The 17,782-nt window shown below is 39.7% G+C and overlaps 1 non-coding gene across 1 annotated transcript; it reads right to left on the minus strand.

The window, feature by feature from the left end:
- Positions 1–1,217: 1,217 nt before the first annotated feature.
- LOC148092441 (small nucleolar RNA SNORA2/SNORA34 family) lies at positions 1,218–1,351 on the minus strand. Its single transcript, XR_015715099.1, has one exon. It is a non-coding gene; the product is annotated as a small nucleolar RNA SNORA2/SNORA34 family (small nucleolar RNA).
- Between the last annotated feature and the right edge of the window lie 16,431 nt (positions 1,352–17,782).

Consider the following 17,782-nt stretch of genomic DNA (forward strand, 5'->3'; position numbering starts at 1 on the left):
TAGCATGTATCACCAGCACTTTATTCTTTTTTGTGACTGAACAATATTCCATTAGATGGACTTACCACATATTACTTATTCATCAGTTGATAAACATATGGGTGGTTCCCACTTTTTGGCTATTATGAATGATTCTGTAATGAACATTGTTTTCAATTCTCCTGTGTATATGCCTAGCACTGGAATTGGTGGTTATATGGTAGCTCTGTGTTTAGTCATTTAAGGAAATGCCAAACTGTTTTCATAGTGGCTGCACCATTTTACAACCCCACCAGCGATGTATGCGGGTTATAGTTTTCTACTTCCTCGTCAACCCTTGTTACTGTCTTGTTTATTTTAACCACCTAGTGTTTGTAAAGTGGTACCTTAATTTGGTTGTGATTTTCATTTTCCTATTGACTAATGATGTTGGGTATCTTTCATATACTTGTTGGCCATTTGTATATCTTCTTTGGAGAAATATGTATGTATTCAAATTCTTCCCTCATTTTAAATGGGGTTGTGTTCATATTAGTGAGTTGTAACTGTTCTTTGCATATTCAGGATACAACACCTTTATCAGATATATGATTTACAAACATTTTCTCCCATCCTGTGGTTTGTCTTTTTGCTTTCTTGATGGTGTCCTTTGAAACACAAATGGTTTTAATTTTGATAAAGCCTAATTTATCTACTTTCTATTTTTTCTTTGTTTGCTTGTGCTTTTGGCGTTACACTTAAGCCATTGCTTAATCCAAGGTCTCCAAGATTTATGCCTGTACTTCCTCCTAAGAGTTTTATAGTTTTAGCTCTTACATTAGGTTTTATTAAAATTCATTTTGATTTGATTTTTGTGTACAGTCTGAGATAGGTGTCCAAATTCCTTCTTTTGCATCTGGATGTCCAGTTGTCCCAGCGCCATTTGTTGAAAGGACTATTCTTTTTGCATTGAATGGTCTTGGCCTTCTTGTCAAAAATCAGTTGACCGTAAACATAAGGCTTTATTTCTGGACTCTCAGTTCTATTCCATTTATGCCTATCCTTATGCCAGCTCCACACTATCTTGATTACTATAGATTTGTAGTAAATTTTGAAATTGGGAAAGTGTGAATCATCCAACTTTGTTCTTTTTCAAGATAATTTTGGCCAATTCTGATTCCCTTGTATTTTAATATGAATTTTAGAATCAGCTTGTTCAATTTCTAAAAATCTTTATTTTTCCCCCAGTCTTTATTTTTGAATATTTCTTTCTAATGAATTGACAGTTATATTTCCTAAGTTCTGAAATCGCCAACAGACCATAGAAAGACATTTCTTTAGGCTCCTGCTAGAAACCGCCTTCAGCAAATTGCTGGCCTTGATTCAGGGCCAATCAGTCTTTATTTTTAAAACATAAAGTGTTATTGAATTTTAATACAGTGTAAAATTGGCCCCAAACACCAAAGATACATGTTTGGAAAGGAATAACACATGAAAAACATAGGTCTTATACCAATGGTCATAGTCTATAAGAACATATCGAATTAGATAGTATATTACATGATACCATAGCATCAGCTAGAACAAGTGCTCCAAAAGTAAGACTTTACATATTCACTTAATACTACCAGTTTGGAAAAACTTATGAGTCCTTATAATTAGGGAAAAACAAGTGTTTCTCTATGGAGCTCCAGCATTACACAGTGGAGGTGGCACTCATGAACCAGCTAAACTGTAGAGTCAGACTGGCTCTGCTCAGATAGTGACTTAAGCACTTACCAGCAACATGGCCTTGAGTGAGCTACTTAACCTCATCTATAAAATACAGATAATTGCAACTATCACATTGGACTACTGTGAGGAGTTAGTGAGAAAACATGCGAAAAAACAAAAAAACAACAACACAGAAAAATGCCTGGCACATCATGAGTGCTCAATAAATGTTAGCCTTTAAAGCTGTTGTCAAGATTTCATTCATCTCTGTCCTAAGATTTGAAAAGGCTTTAAGGGTAGGTTTGCTTTTTTTTTGAACTGGCATTGGAGAACAAGAATTAATTAGAAAAGAGAAAAAACCAAAATCCTTAGAATCTCTTAATTCCATTCCAATATTGAATGTGTGTAAGGCTCTTTAAAATACATTGAGATAAAAAGGAACACTTCTATCTGGGAGCATAGAAATTTACTTAAGGGTGGGGAAAATATACAAACTATCATGCTTGGGAGGGGCAGAGAAGACTTATAAGAGAAGTTCTACAGAATAGATTATATTTGGTTTCAAAAGAGAGTTCCCATCTGGTTATGGGGATTAGGGTAGTCTTCATGGAGGGGGTGGCATTTGAGATGAATCCTACAAGTCTGGTATGATTCATATGTAGGCAGGGAAGAGGTAAGTATTGGGCTAATTAGGAAACAGCACAAAGACCCAGAGACAGGGTCCTTGCACGTGTTTTCTAAATGAGAGTGGGGTTGGGGTGCATTTGAAGTGCATGTGGCTGGTTTGGTGGTTCTCCTGACTGGGGAGCACTGCTGGCATTTAATAAGGGGGTGGTGATAAACATCCTGCAGTAACGTGGGCAGAAGGAGGAGTGATAGCGATGAAACGTGTGTCATTTACCACTGAGGGCCCGAGTGTCAGGCTGAAATTTGTACTTACGCAGGTAGGTAGATGCCTGGGAGAGAGACACAGGAGGAATGATGCTATGAAGGAAGAAACACAGGGTCCCGAAGTAGAGGAACTGGGGTTTAGTTCTAACATTTTAAAATAGGAAGATTTAAAATGGAAGATGATTTCTCAAGCGCTACCCTCAGAGTCCGACTTACCTAGATATCATCCTATGGAGTCTATGGATGAACTTAGTGAATTTAGATGGGGCTGAGGAACGGTCATGTAATGGAGAGGTGTTTTACCCTGATGAGCCCACAAATAGAATTCAAGGGTCCATGAACTTGAATGTGAAAAAAAAATCACATCTTTATTTTCACTGACATCTAACTGAAACATAGTATTTCCTTCCACACAGAATGCAGGCAACGAAGTATAGTACTATCAGCAGTACCTAGGATTTTGTCATTAATAGAAATCATAAATACTTTCATGTCATAGTTCATGCAGTTATCTTAAAATATTTACACTGCTTTGAAATGATGGGTGGAACTTGCTGCTAGCACTTATTAATGTACCCATAAAGAAGCAAATATATTACTATATATTACAAATTTAAAAATATTTAAATAACGGTTCCCTTTGTAACCATAAGCATTTCACTTACATTTAAAACATGTTTTATTGCGAATGGGTTGAGAGACTTTAGCAGACCACCAAAGGCTTTAAAGTGAGGAAGTGGGAGAAAGAGAATGGTGGAAGGCGGAGAGAACGACAGGCGAGACAGAAGCTGGAGCTGACGCTGGGAGCTGCAGCATTTCCAGTGTTGGCGGTGGACGCGTGACCATCAGCAGAGAGGGTGTGAAATGACGGAGCCAGCACGTGGGCGTGGGCAAGCACGGCCACCCCTCTCAGTCAGAGGCGCTTCCGTGGAAGGAGCCTCTGCGGGCTGAGTTTAGGAAGGAATTAGTACCGTCAGGAAAAGTAGAAGTTTGAGTCTATGTCAAGAGAGAGGATTCATGATACCAGTGGCAGCAACTGCTACTTATCGGGCACTTACTAAGTATTTAATAAATACTTATTATTTAGTTTAATCTTCACAAAAAATCTTGGGGAGCATAGGTATTTGTATTGTCTCCATTTTATAGATGAAGAAACTGAGGGTCAGATCCAGTAAGGGAACTTGTGGAGCTAGCACAGGCCTGCGAACCAAACCCTCCTGATTCCAAGCCTGTCCGAGTTGCCCTGCACCGTGTTGAGTTAGCGGGTCCCAAGGCGCCAGCAAAAACAGCAGCTGGGGGGGGGGGGGCTGCCCGGGGGTGAGAGCAGGGTGAACCCGGGAGGGAAGCCTTTGACGGAATGTGCCCAGGATTTTGGAAAACCAGGCTTAAGGACACAGGCATTGTGGTTAGTAGACTGGAGAGGTTGAAGAAGACATGGGATGGCACAGATTTACTTGTATTTCACTGGCATTGAAAACCAGGTTCCCATTGTTTCAGAAAGTTCTAGATAGATGGGAAGTTTATGTAAGAGACTCCATTTCTCTCTTCCCTCTGCACAGCACATCCTGCCACCGGGGGGGTGAAGAGTCTGGTCTCCGTGGCCCTGTGAGGCGACACTTTGAGGCTTCTCTTCTTTGCCTGGCCTTCAGACCCCAATTTTCCAGAGACTGCAACGGAGAAAGACCTTTTGTTGCTGTACGATACGGGGGAAACTCCCAGTGCTGTAAAACAGACCGAGGACTTTGCAAAATATAGCAAGTTCATGTCTGCTAATATGTTAAGTTATTTGGCCTCCCTAGTGTGAGTAGTGATTTGTTGTTTTCATGCTAATACAAATTCTTGTATTAATAGGAGCATGGCCTTGGGTTTCTTCATCCGCCTGGGAAAAAATTACTTGTTTGATGGTAAACAAAGAACAGAAGAATTGATTCACTGTCTTCATTTTTAAAAAAAGATGGTATGAAGCAATAGTGGAATAATTTTAATTGTAACCTTCTAACACTTGCCATCAGTAAGATCACTTGTGCTCTGTTTTTAGGAAACGGAGTATTAAAGAGTACATACAGCATTAGAAATGCAAAACATGACCGCATGTTCTCAGGATTTTGTCAGCGTTGCATGAAAGAGCGCTTGTGCTGGGATGCTCAGCTCTGAGGGTATTCTCTGTTCAGTGTGTATTTACAGAGATGTATGAATATTTGATTAATGAGTCATGGTCTCTGGAGAAATTTAATAACTGGATTGCTGTACAAAGCCAGGCCCTTAACTGTTAACACAGCTGCCAATAGTGTCATTGACACTGCAGCCCTTTCTGAATCTAACAGATTCTAAGGAGTAAATGCCTTGCTCAAAAAGGGAGCTGTGAGGGGCATTATTCAGTTATCTGTTTTGAACTTTACTCAGTTTATAGGTTCTGATTTGTCAAGGTTTTTCCAATGAAAGCAAGCAGTGATACGGAAGCTTAAAAATGACCTTTTAAAAATGATTCCTTTCCCCAGAAATTAGTGGGAAAGTCATTGGTAAATAAAAACAGCCGATTATCCTCTGTTAGGGACTCAGTAATAATTTTTGTCTTGCTTATAGTGTACAAAATATCCACAGAGAAGAAGAAATAGGAGGTATATTTGTGATTTAGACTCACATCTATTTGAATGCCATAATCTAAATTCATTGTTAAATATAACTTAATCTTCAGGAATTATTGAAGGCTAATTTATCCCTTCTTCATCTATTTTTTTTGTTTTGTTTTTCATATCTATGGAGAAATCAATTCCAACTTTCAAAGTTAGGTAGATATTTTAGTAATGTTACTTCGTTTAACTGCTTGAGTAACAGGGAGAAATGTCAAAAAAAGATAAATTTAGTGCAGGTGCTTTTGCTGGAAGCTGTAACTGCAGGTTAGAATTATCCATGCTATGCAGAATTTCCTGCAACACTTCTCCTTAGGGCCACAATGCATTACAGCAGACATATAATGAAGCTGCTATAAAATCTCTGGTAATTAAGGGGGATTTGACAGTAATTGCAACAGTGAATCAACTTAATTATTACCTGCTTCAAAGAGAGCTAACCTGATGTTATAATCTAACCTTTTCTATTTTTAAAATGGGAGATTAAACAAGTGTATATAGCATTTAAGAATTAAATCTGTTGAGATAGAATTGTATTAATATACTTCTAATATACATTTTATGCACACGTACACACCAACTACTCAAGAAGAACTAGGAGTGGGCTCATTGTGATCCATCAGAATTATTGGGATACCCTGGAAATAGAACCAAACCCACAGTTCTGATTCAAGTCAGCTGCTCCTCAAGACACACATAGACCTTGACTGGGGTTTACCCGACACCCACAGCCTAAAGAAGGCTACTTTCTTAATATCAGCATGTAAGGAAAAGAAATGCCCAAAGTATTATCATTGTTTATATTTAAATAGACTCGGTCTTAGAACCTTAAAATCTCATCCAAAGTTACAAGCAGGTTGATATGAGGGTGAAGGTTTAGTCTCATCTGAGAGCTTTTATATAACTTGGTATATCCAACCCTGGGTACAAAGAACATGACACCCAGGTTTTAGCCCAAGTCCTGTCTGTGGTAAAGCTTCTCGTTAAAGATCTCTTCCCACTTCCTATCGCCTGCCACCTTCCTTCTCGGGTGGGAGTGGACAGAGATGGAGGCATCAGTGTGGCATTGCTGTGAGTCCATGAGAGATCAGGGACCTAGAACACTGAATAACAGGTTTCTTATTTATGGCTTGGCCCCTCTCAGGCAGATTTCCCTAACCCTCTTTTCTGCGTTTATATTTTATTCTTGTGTCTTCACTGGCTTTGGTTTTACCAATAACCATATTAACTCTGTAATTATGGAACGCTTGGACTGCAGTTTTGTTTTGGTGTGAATAGTTTTGTTTGGTTTTGCGTTTGCCATAGGCAGAGACCAATGAACGGACTCGTTTCACAGGAGATGACTGATGAAACAGATTTGGTACAGTTTGGGGATGGAACAGTCTCAACCAATGTTTGCCACACTAAAAGAATGTCCATGTGAAAGTGAACCAGAATTGATTCTCCATCCGGGCAGCAGGCCCCCCGGGCCAATCATTGATCTTCTTAAGATTTATTTTGGTGCATTGCAAATTCAGCTTGAATTCTCTGAAGGAAGATTGAGAACACATATTATGTACTGTGTTTTCTAAGGTTGCTTCATACCACTAACCAAATTCTCTCTCAATGTAGGAAGCAAATAAGTATGGTCAATAATTGAATAGTGATTAGGGAGATCAAGCAATGCGAGTTCTAATTTTGATTTCATCACTGATGGACCTGGGGCAAGTGTTCTAGAACCTCTTTCTGTTTGATTCCTCTACCAGACCAAATTACAACTACTTCGCAGGAATTCTACACAACCCAATTCACTTGTTTGTGAGAAAATGTTCACCAAAGCAGCAGCTCACCAAAGCAGTGGGCTTTGTAAAGGTAGTGAGCACAACTTCCAAAAGCACCTGTTTTGTGAGCAGGGTTTCTGCTCTCCCATGTGAACCATGGTGTCTTTAGTTCATACTCATGACTTTTAATTTACCAGGGAGTGGGGGGTCTATGTACCGTTGATCCTTCTGATTTTTGTTTTTTAAATGGTTCATTCTTTGCTAGTGATGAACAGAGGAAGTTAGAGGCCATAAAGCCCAAGCCAAGTGATTTCTACTTGATAAACAGTGTGACAAGGCCATGGAGAGAAGTGGGAGCTGTTGGCCAGAGTAATAACTTTTTACTTCCACAGCTTGTCCATGTACCTGAGACAGAAAGGTGAGCAAAACAGGCAAAGCTCCCACTCTCATGGAGCTCCGATTTAATTGTAACTTCTATTTACTGAGTGCTTACTATTCTAGGCACTTTATATACATTATCTCAGTTTTATGCTATAAACAGAAATCTGTGCTTTATAAGGAAGAAACTTGAGACTTAAAAGAGGTTAATCAAATTGCCCAAAGCTACCCAGCTGGTATTCTAATACAGATCTATTTGCTTCCACAAATGGTTGAAACCACTCAATTTTGGAATTGTCTATGGAATTAATGAACCGTAATGTTCCTTTCCTAGATATTATAAGTAAAAACTAACTTTGTCATATTTACCATACCAAATATTTATCCTATTTTACTGTAATAATGCAATGAGCTAAAGAGCTATACGTTTTTATTTTGGCCTGGTTTTTAATTAGACTTACATGACACGTTAATATCCTGTGTCTTACTAAACCCAGAAGTTAGCAGTGTTTCATGAAGACCCCCTGAAATACAGCAGAATTTTCAGTGTCAGCATTTACAATGTCAGACATACATAGGCTCCAGTGAGTTTTGAAGCTGTTGCCTTCCATGCTAAAGCTGTTACCCTCTCAGCTCCTCTCAGATCTTTGCCACAAGCTAAATATGTACTAACTTCTTAGGAGCTCTGTGAAGAATGGGCACCCATTTAGAGACCTGCATGGTAAAGACAAATTGTCATACTTCTTTGTTCTTACAAAATGATGGAGTAAAAAAATTAGGATTATACTTCTGAGAGAAAGTTAATTACACAATCACCTCAATTATTCAGGGGTAGAATATTAGATTAAGGATATATTCTTTCCTGCCTTCGGCAACAGAGAAGGACTTTTTAGTTGACGCTAATGTGATCACGATAAGTGATTAAGAGTGGGCTGGCATCACTTGAAAAATGACATATTGACATATATCTTTGAAAGGCGAAGTTTTAAGGGACCTTAAAGATTATGTAGTTCATTGTCTTCTTTTTACAGATGAGGAAACTGAGGCCCCAAAAGATAAAATTACTTGCCCAAGTTACACAGCTACACATGGCAGAGCTATGATTAGAATCTAGTTTATTCTTTGAATTGAGAGAACATTTAATTTAACGGGTTTATGTTTGGCAACTTCAGTGTAAATAGCAGAACATCTACTGATGTCTTTAAAATTTTATTCAGATTTAAGTAAATTGGATGACTTTTAAGAGTAGAATCCTGGAAAGGGATGGGGTTCCCATATTGAAACTGCCTTTCCTTTGGTGTCCAATTTGAGCATTGACGTAGACTTGGGATAATTAGTGAAACTGAAGAGAGAAAATAGAAAATGAATTGCAGAGGTAATAAGTCTGAGCTCCCTTTTAAAAATAATTCTACCCCCTCCCCCCAATTCATACCTTCACTTTTATTTTACTGTTATTGGGCCACTTCTGCGAGAGGCATAGGAACATCAGTTTCGACTGTCAGTTGGCATAACTTCAAAAGGAGGGTAGGATATGAGAAGAAAAAGAATGGAGATTTTTATGATAAATGTCTCTGTTTTTGTTATGTACCACCATGTAACATATTACCTGAAAGCATCACGACTTAATCTAATAAGGATTTGTTATTCTTGATGATTCAGTGGGTTGACTGAGCTCAGCTATGAGGTTCTTCTGCTCCACATGGTGTAGCTACAGTCACTCAGGCAGCACTATCAGCCGGGTATTTGCCTGGGGCTGGAACATCCGAGATGGTCTCTCTCTCTCTTTTTTTTTTAAATATATCTTTATTGATTTCAGAGAGAGGAAGAGAGAGGGAGAGAGAGAGAGAGAAACATCAATGATGAGAGAGTCATTGATCGGCTGCCTCCTGCATGCCCCCGACTGGAGATCGAACCCCGCAACCCGGGCATGTGCCCTGACCGAGAATCGAACCCCGATCACCTGGATCCTAGGTGGACACTCAACTGCTGAGCCACGCCCGGCCGGGCCAAGATGGTATCTTATCTTCCAAGACCACTCTCCAGGGGAACTCTCATCATTACGTAGTCTAACCCAAATTACTTTTACAGCAGGGCAGCTGACTCCTAAGAGGGCGCAAAAGCAGTAGCTTCCAGGCCTTCTGAAGGCTGGGGTGGATCTCACACAGTCACTTCCGCTTAATTCTACTGGACAAAATAACTCATAAAACCAGCCCAGATTCACAGGTAGACTCCACTGACTGATGGGAGAAATGGCAAAAAAAAAAAAAAATTGTGGCCTTCTTTAATCCACTACAACCTCAAATTTTTAGAATCTCATTTTTTGTTTCTCTTTCAGTCTTGTATCTTAACCTTCTTGCCACTTTAATGTTCACATCAAATAGTCAACAAATGCCAGCATTTCTTTAGCCCACGCAAGAACTTATTTTTTCCCTCCGTTTTTCCCAAAGATACAGAGATTCACAGACATACATGACTCAGGAGAACACTAAGATTATGACTGTGAAACCCTAGGTTTCAGAGGTGAGGAAAGGTGGATTTCTCAGCACCCTTCTACTCTTTTTAAGGTATAAAAAGGCTTCCAGACCCAGGAAATTTAAATTTTGAAATTCAAAGAAATATGAACATGTGAGGGGGAGCCAGAGAGAATTCTGGCTGGAAACTTAGATGTGTAATTTGGTTTGGCAAGAAGACCTAATCCATTTTCCCGTTGGCTGCTTAATTCTAATTTCTCTAATATAGAGTCTGAATTTGGAGAATTACCTTCTCTGACCACACACTCTTCTGCCAGACCAACAGAAAGTGTCAAACTGCCTCGGCAGAGATGGCCTATTTGACATGGAGATGTTGTAGAAACGGGAGTGAGGGATCAGCTTTGATTTCCCTAAACCTTATATGTTTAATACTTCGGAAGGCACCACACACAGAGCGCAGGCCTGCTCCTCTGCTGAGGGCAGGGACGGCCCAGCCAGCAGGGCCCTCTCACCTCCCAGTCACACAATGGTGGGAATGGGTGTTACAGGGTGGGTTTCACCATAGAGACAGCAGTGCGATTTCGAATCCCTTTTCCCCGAAGGTACCGGCGGAATCACCAAGAGGCAGCCTATTCCTCCTCAAATGAGATACAGCCGTTTATCATGTCAGACTACGCCAGGGAGGGTTAAGGCTATGGGGCTTCTGGCTGTCTGGAGCAGGATTTCATCTTGGGGCCCCTCAGGCCATATGGAGGAAGCCGAAAAAGTTCATTCTTCTGCCTTTTCCATTGTCTGGCATTCTGCCTCCCTTCCCCATCTCAGTGTCCTCTTGACCAACCTTATAGCCCAAATCCAACTCATGTGTGTAAAATAAGCATCATTAGATGTTGCTCTTATCCATTAAGAGGAGCCTTCCAATTGTATCCAAATCAATTTAGTGAACAGAAATATAAATAAATGGGTGGTTTTAATTTATAAATTTTACTATACTTCAGAAAACTTAGGAAACTGTCTTTGAACATTTGGAACAATTCTGTGAGATGAATTTGAAATTATTTCAGCCTAATAGAGACACAGTCTATGGAGGCAGGATCATGAGAGAAAACTATACATGTGTATTGTTTTTGTGGAGCTGCAATATTGAGATTCTGTTCATAGCTCCTATTAGTGTTCATCGCCACCTATTTCAGGTTTTGCACACAGTAATCGTTGCATTGTAAAAATCTTTTGTGTCTATTTTCTGAATTGCTACGTTGTCTATAAATATTTAGTGATAATTCATGATTGGGTTGTATTTACCCCTGTAGTTATGTATTACAAATGAAACGACAGCATCTGCTGAAATTAAAAGTGGCCACATTTTCACTGGAGCTTAATTAAATGCCAAAATTTATCTACATTAACAACAAAGTCGTGAAATTTATTGATCAATTCACATGATATAAGTTGACAAATGGCTTAAGCAATTTCCATAATTTTCTACACGTGTTAAAATTTGTAATGAAAAAGAACACTATATTAACATTAAATGAGAAATGAAAGGGAGGTTTTGTGCTGGGGCCAGTGCCCTGGAGCAGTGTACTTTGTTTTCCAGGCCCTGTCCGGGCTTGCTGTTTGAGCTGTGTACAGATGGGTCTCTGACAGTCCTACAGCTGTTCTCCTAATTGTCCATTAAGTGTTCTATTGATTCTCCGATTCAAAGTACATGTCTTTCAGCTCAAGCTATCGTGTGAAGTGGCAGACACATTCCTTGTAGAATGACAGAGCTGCTTGAAACCTAAAAATGTGGTCTGCCAGTTTCAATTGAGGATCCTGCTTTCAAAGGAGAAGGCTTGGTTAAAGGCGCTTTGTAATAGCTGGTTAGGTTTTATTTTCTAAACTTTTAGCATCAATCAATTAAAGCAGCAGCAGCATGAAGAGTTTTAATTCCTGGTTAAGCATGTATGGGTTGCACCTGGCTGATCCTGGTCAGGGCGAGGGGGTCCGTATTGGTCAAAGAAGATCAGCCTCCTTTAGCTGTATGCAGATTTTTCCCCCTGTGCACCTGACATGCGCAAAGTCATTTTCATTTGACTTGCAAGTTCACTTTTAGCATTTTTTAAAAAATTGAGATCATCTGCAATTCCAGATTATGCCAGTCAGAAGGCTGTTTAAAATCATCTCTCTTTAATCTGGAGAGCGAAAGATAAGATGCATATCTGTTGCGAGGACCATAAATCTTCAGAGAAACAAATAACCATAGATAAAACTGTAAAAGTTATTTAGTCTCCACTGAAAGCGGTTTATTAATCTAAAATTTCCAGTCCATTGTGTCATGATTTGGTTAGCACTCTGTATCTCATTTTGTGCAATTGTACCTCAAGCACAGAGCCGATCTCTTCCTTTTGAACTTAATCTTCTGTAATCTTAAGTGCAAGGGATAAAACAAAGCCTCCGTCAGAAACGGTGGCCTAGGTCACCCCAGATGTGTTTGCTTTCTTTTCTTAATGGGATGACATATCTGAATGTTTTTACCATTTAGGTTTATCTCTTAATTACTTTGTAATATAACATTTCAGTAGAAAAGAGTCTTATTTATCTAGTCATCTTTCAACTCTAAATGAAATGAATAAATAATGCTCATTGTCTCCTGTGTATCAATTTAATTAGGAGCTATCCCAGGGGCCCTAATCACAGATGAGGTTCTCTGGTGTGGTTTTCGCTGTTAAATAAGTTTTCAGATCCATCTAGATTCTGAAAGGGGGGAAAGAAGACTATCAAATGCACATATTTAAATGTGTTTAATATATTTGATGTACATATTTAAATGCATAAAAATGGAAAGTATAGATTATATTAAGGAAAATCACTTTAAGGATGAACTGAGAACTGTTTCTGACAATTAGCTGTTCATTCCTTTTTTTTGAAATGTCTCCTTTGTATCTTCTCACAATAGCCTCTTTTGAAGACTACTCTCTTTTCTTTTTCTCTGGTTATTGTTGAGTAAAGGAGCATGGTCACTAAACTAGTGTTCCTTTTGTCAAAAGCCAGTGATTTGTATCCCGATGCCCGGCCTGGAGTGTGACTCGCATCACCCTGACCTCCCACCGCCGCTGGAGCTTCCCAAGTAGGAAGCGAGTTGCCCGAGGGGAGAGCTGCTGAAACGGGGAGGCGGAATTTGTATACTTTTAATTTCTATCTAGTGCAATGTGTTTAGGATGTGGAAAATATTAGGAACTGTATAATCTATTCGCTTTTTAAAAACATTCACTTTGAAAAAACAACACTCGCTTTGAAATTAATAAAATACGGGAATGAGTGGAATATGTGGTTTGCATTACAGAATCTAATCTGAATGCAAGGCTTTATATATATTTTTTTGGATTACGGTACCTTCAACCCAGGTGTCCTCTTACCAAAGGATGATAAACCTTCCTGCCCTGCTTTTTCTTGGGAAACAAGTGAAAAATCTATTTCTAACACGGTAATATAGTATATATTGATACCTGCAAAACATTATGTGAATCTACTTAGACGCCAGCACTTTCAATTACACTGTTAGCCAGTTTTTAAAAAAGATTTTTAGAAGCTTTCAACTGTAGACTTTTGTCTTGTTGAATGAACTTCAGCTACACTAAATTTTAAGTAAATTTGTGATGACTGAGCAATATACATTGGCTGAGCTGGAATCCAATAACCCACAGGACAAATTAATTTTCAACAAAAAGGGCAGAAACCTCAAGTGCCATGAGTATATGGAGTCTCATTCTATCTCTCTGGAGCCATTTTTGCAAATCACCACAGCTATTCATAATCTAAATCAGTCTCCTTTAGCAGAGGAAAGATCTTTTTTCATGACAAAACAGAAGATGACATTCATTAGTGCCTAACTTGCATAAGCTACCTTAAATTTATTGGCGCTCTTCTACTTATCCGAGTAAGAATTCCTTTGTCTACAGCTATAGGAAAATTCCAGTTGTACTACTTAAAAATATAAATTGTCACTTTTATCAGAACTTTTGGCAGTTTACTTTATTTTAGGAGTAAAACTGGTGGTTAAGGTTTTAAGACTTCCAATGGGCGTTGTTTCAATCATATTTAATAGGGGCCTAGGATAGTAATAGGATTATGTATACGCTTCTCTGCTGCCAAGAAAATCCACCGTTTCATCCACGCACCGCTGGGAGGTTTGTGGGAAAACCAGCGTTTGTGGAGGGCAGTGTGGCTAAATGTGTCCTGTTTCCTGCCAGCGGTGGACACACTTAAAACGACCCAGCCTGTTTGCTTATATATCCAAGGGCTATGTGTGATTTTAAAAGGGACAAAATGCTTATAAGGCATCATTTTGAAACGTTTCATGAGCTGTTCTAAACCTTTCTACCTGAAGAAGAGACCAGTCAGGGGGAAACTTCGCCTTGTATTATGTTCATCACCTTCTGATTAGAACCCTTCTTTTGCTGGGCTCGTTTGCAAGAACCAGCCTTGGATCCATGTGGAAAAATTAAGCTGTTGCTACATCCTTAGAACCGTATTTTTGCTTTTTGTCTTCTCCTATCTCAACACATGCTGGTTAAAAAAAGATTAGGAAAAACAGAGTATACATAAATTTTGCAATGGTAGTATTCGTTTGTTTGTGTTGGGTTTTGATCCTGATGATCAGATGCTTTGACCTGATGCGACAGGGAGGAGAATTAGCCAGGAAGGATTCGGGGCAGGGCGCAAGGCCACCGTGGCGCATTGCTGTGGAGCTGGAGGAGAGCGTGGGTATGACCTTGACTGAACCTGACTTGGCTACGGTAGCATAAGAGAGCCCGGCCCGGAAAGAATCTTTCACTAAAGCTTCTTTTTCTGTGTGTCTGCCTAGTGCCCTAATGCCTGAATCCACATTTCTCTCTGTTGCTGGTCATCATTTATCTTAGGAGGCAACACTGGGGCAAGCCTTGGGCCTGGAATGAAGGGAGAATTGAGTAGACCACAAGTGGTGTGGCCCATGAAATGGAAGAAGCCTTGTACTCCAATTACAATAAAAATAAATATTTAATTTAATGGTAGGAGTTGTGGGAAATTTGGGATTAAAGGGAGATGAACAAAGAGAGTTACCAATCCTTTCTGATTATATATTGGCAAGGGGGATTTCAGAGTACCGATCAGCATAATCTCAGATGTACCCAGGCTTGACAAAGACTCCCTAGTGGTGAAAACACTGTATCCAAGTTAGTGAGTCAACATGTAGAGTGAAAGTTAGAGGAGACTACCCACAATTATATAAAATATAAAGTTTATTATAAATTTCTCATCTCCAAAAATGTATACAGAGTAAATCCATGTGAGCAAAACTGAGTTTGGCCACTAGATCTAATAAACAGGGCAGAAGCCAGGGTATGATTACCTGAAGAATGAATTTTTCTGAGGTCTTGGAAGTTTAAGTAGTGATTGATACCTGGAGGTTTTTATTAACTAGTATCAGCTGCCCAAAGACTGGTAGTTTACTAACTAGGTAATGCTCCCTCAGAAGTCGAGTTGATTTTAAAAATGATATAAAACACTCAGTTGAAATTTCCTTCCCCCAGATTTATTCAAAGATATCCCTGATCCTTGCTAATGATTTATTCAGATTTGGTCTCCATCCAATTGGTTCCAGAATATAGTCTCTCTCAGTTTTATAAAAAGTAGTTCTTTACTCCTCAAAATATAGTCGTATTAGTTTACAAATCTGAGTTGTTGAGGATGCCATCCTTTTATGAAGATGTGGGCACAGTAAACTATCCATCTCCTCAACACTAAAAAGGAGAGTCACATGTCCCTTGAACAGGGAAGAGGGATAACCTGGCAATAGAACACGTACTATAATTATTTTTCCAGCAGATGAGCTGGCGCACTGAATCTGCATACAACACATTTGTCCAGGAAGAAAAAAATTGAAGACATCGTTGTTCTGGTAAACCTGACTGGTTCATGTTAGGTCAGTCATTGCGACCTAACCAATTGCACTAATCAGGCTAGTCGTGGTTATTAAATAAGCACCCACAAAGTCTCCATAAAGGTGGACTTTTAAAGTCAAGCAATGCCTTTCCCCCCCAAGTTGGAACAAAAAGCTCTACAGCAGATTAAGTCAAAGAGCAGGACTGGAAGTGGAGCTTCAGTGTGACAGGCTAAAACTAACATCCTGGGCTCTTCCCATAAAACGCCGCCTGTTCTTCCAGAACCACGCTGCCTGCATTCAAACACCAACATGACCACTTGTCGTGCGACCCCGTGCAAGTTACTCAGTCTCCCTGTGCTTCAGTTTCCATCTCAGGAATAATAATAATTCCTACCTTACAGAGTTGTGGGGAGTCTTAAATGAATCGATACTATTGGTGCCCACCTGCCTCTCTGGTGTCCATGCTGTTATGCGATGATGATTATTAGTTTTCTGTATATTTGGCCCATCAGCACCATTCAACAGTTTATCACTTTCTCTTCCTTGCCACACCCTTCGCTTGGTTTGCAAGATGCTTGTCCTGGCTTTTCTCCTCCACTGCTTTTCCTAACGTGTTCATCTCTCTAATCTCTCGGGGTGGGAGTGCACTAGAGCTTAGTCTTTGGTCTCTCTCTTCTCTTGTTTATGCTCCTTTATGATTTTCTGCAGGTTCATGTCTTTAAATATCATCTATATGGTGTCTACTCCCAAATTTATAACTCCAGCTTGAATCTCTCCCCTTGACTGTCTTACCTCTCCAGTTGGCTATCTCAGATTTAGCACAAAGTTAAAGCCCTGACCCCCCCCCCACCTCTACCCCTCAAAAGCTGCTTCTTCCACAGTCTTCTGTCTCAATAAATGGCAGTTCTATCTGTTCAGTTGCTCAGGCCAAAAACCTTGAAGCCTTCCTTGACTCCTCTCTCTCTTTCTCATGCCTTGTATCAGTTCCACCAACAAATCCTGCCATCTGTGTCTAAATATGTATCTAGAAACCAACCTCCGCTCAACACTTCACTGCTACTATCCTGTTCTGAGCCTCTGTCATTTCTCACCTGGATTATAGCAATAGCTTCTATATATCACCCTTCTACCTCTAATCTCAACACAGCAAAGAGAGTGATTTTTTAAAAAATCGCATCAAAACCCTCCCATGGTGTCTCACATCGCTCAGTGCAGAAAACAAAGTTTTTACAATGGCTCACAAGGCCCTTCATATTCTGGTCCCTGGTGACCCCTCTGACCTCATCTCCTCTAACTCTGCCCTCAGCCATCCCGGCCTCCTGGTTCCTTAAACTTGCCGGGCAGGCTCCTGCCTGAGGCCTCTGTGCTTGCTTTGCCCTCTGCCTGGAACTCCCTTTCCCAAGATATTCTCATAGCTTGTTACTGTGCATCTTTCAGGTATTTGCCTCCACATCACCTCCCCATTGATGTCTCCTCTGACCCCCTCACATCCGGTTCTTTTTCTTTTCATTCCGTTTGATATTTCTTCATCGCACATATCACCACCTGACACTCTGGATGTTCTGTTTGTTTGTGCGTATCTCCCCTAGAAGATGTAAACTCATAGATAGTAGAGGTTTTGTGCCTTTCTTTACTGTTAGATTTCTAGTTCCCGCATCAGTGCCTGTAACATCTTAGGCCTCAATAAATATTTGTAGAATGAGTGAATGAAGTGCTTACAGTAGTTCCTAACATGTAATGAGAACTCAATAAATGTAAACTATATTTTATTCCAATTATAAACTTGCCATTTGTGCATAGTAGAAGATAACTCTAAGCAAAGAGTCTCCCTATGCATATTAATAACCCTGTAACTCTATTTAATAAAGTTCTTTTATTATTTCACTTTGGCCTCAAAATATCCCTTTTGGGTGGGTTACCACAGTGCTTAGCACCATGCTTTGTACACCCTCAGTGAATGTTTGTTGAATAAAATAAGTAGTTCAGTTTCTGAACTGAGAATCTCCCTTTCAAATGCCAAGAATAGAAGAAGAGCTGTTCTTCAGGACCAGCTCCCCGATAAAGCTTTTCAAGACAAAA

The sequence above is a fragment of the Miniopterus natalensis genome, chromosome 9, assembly GCF_054644295.1.
Source record: "Miniopterus natalensis isolate mMinNat1 chromosome 9, mMinNat1.hap1, whole genome shotgun sequence".
Lineage (NCBI taxonomy): Eukaryota > Metazoa > Chordata > Mammalia > Chiroptera > Miniopteridae > Miniopterus > Miniopterus natalensis.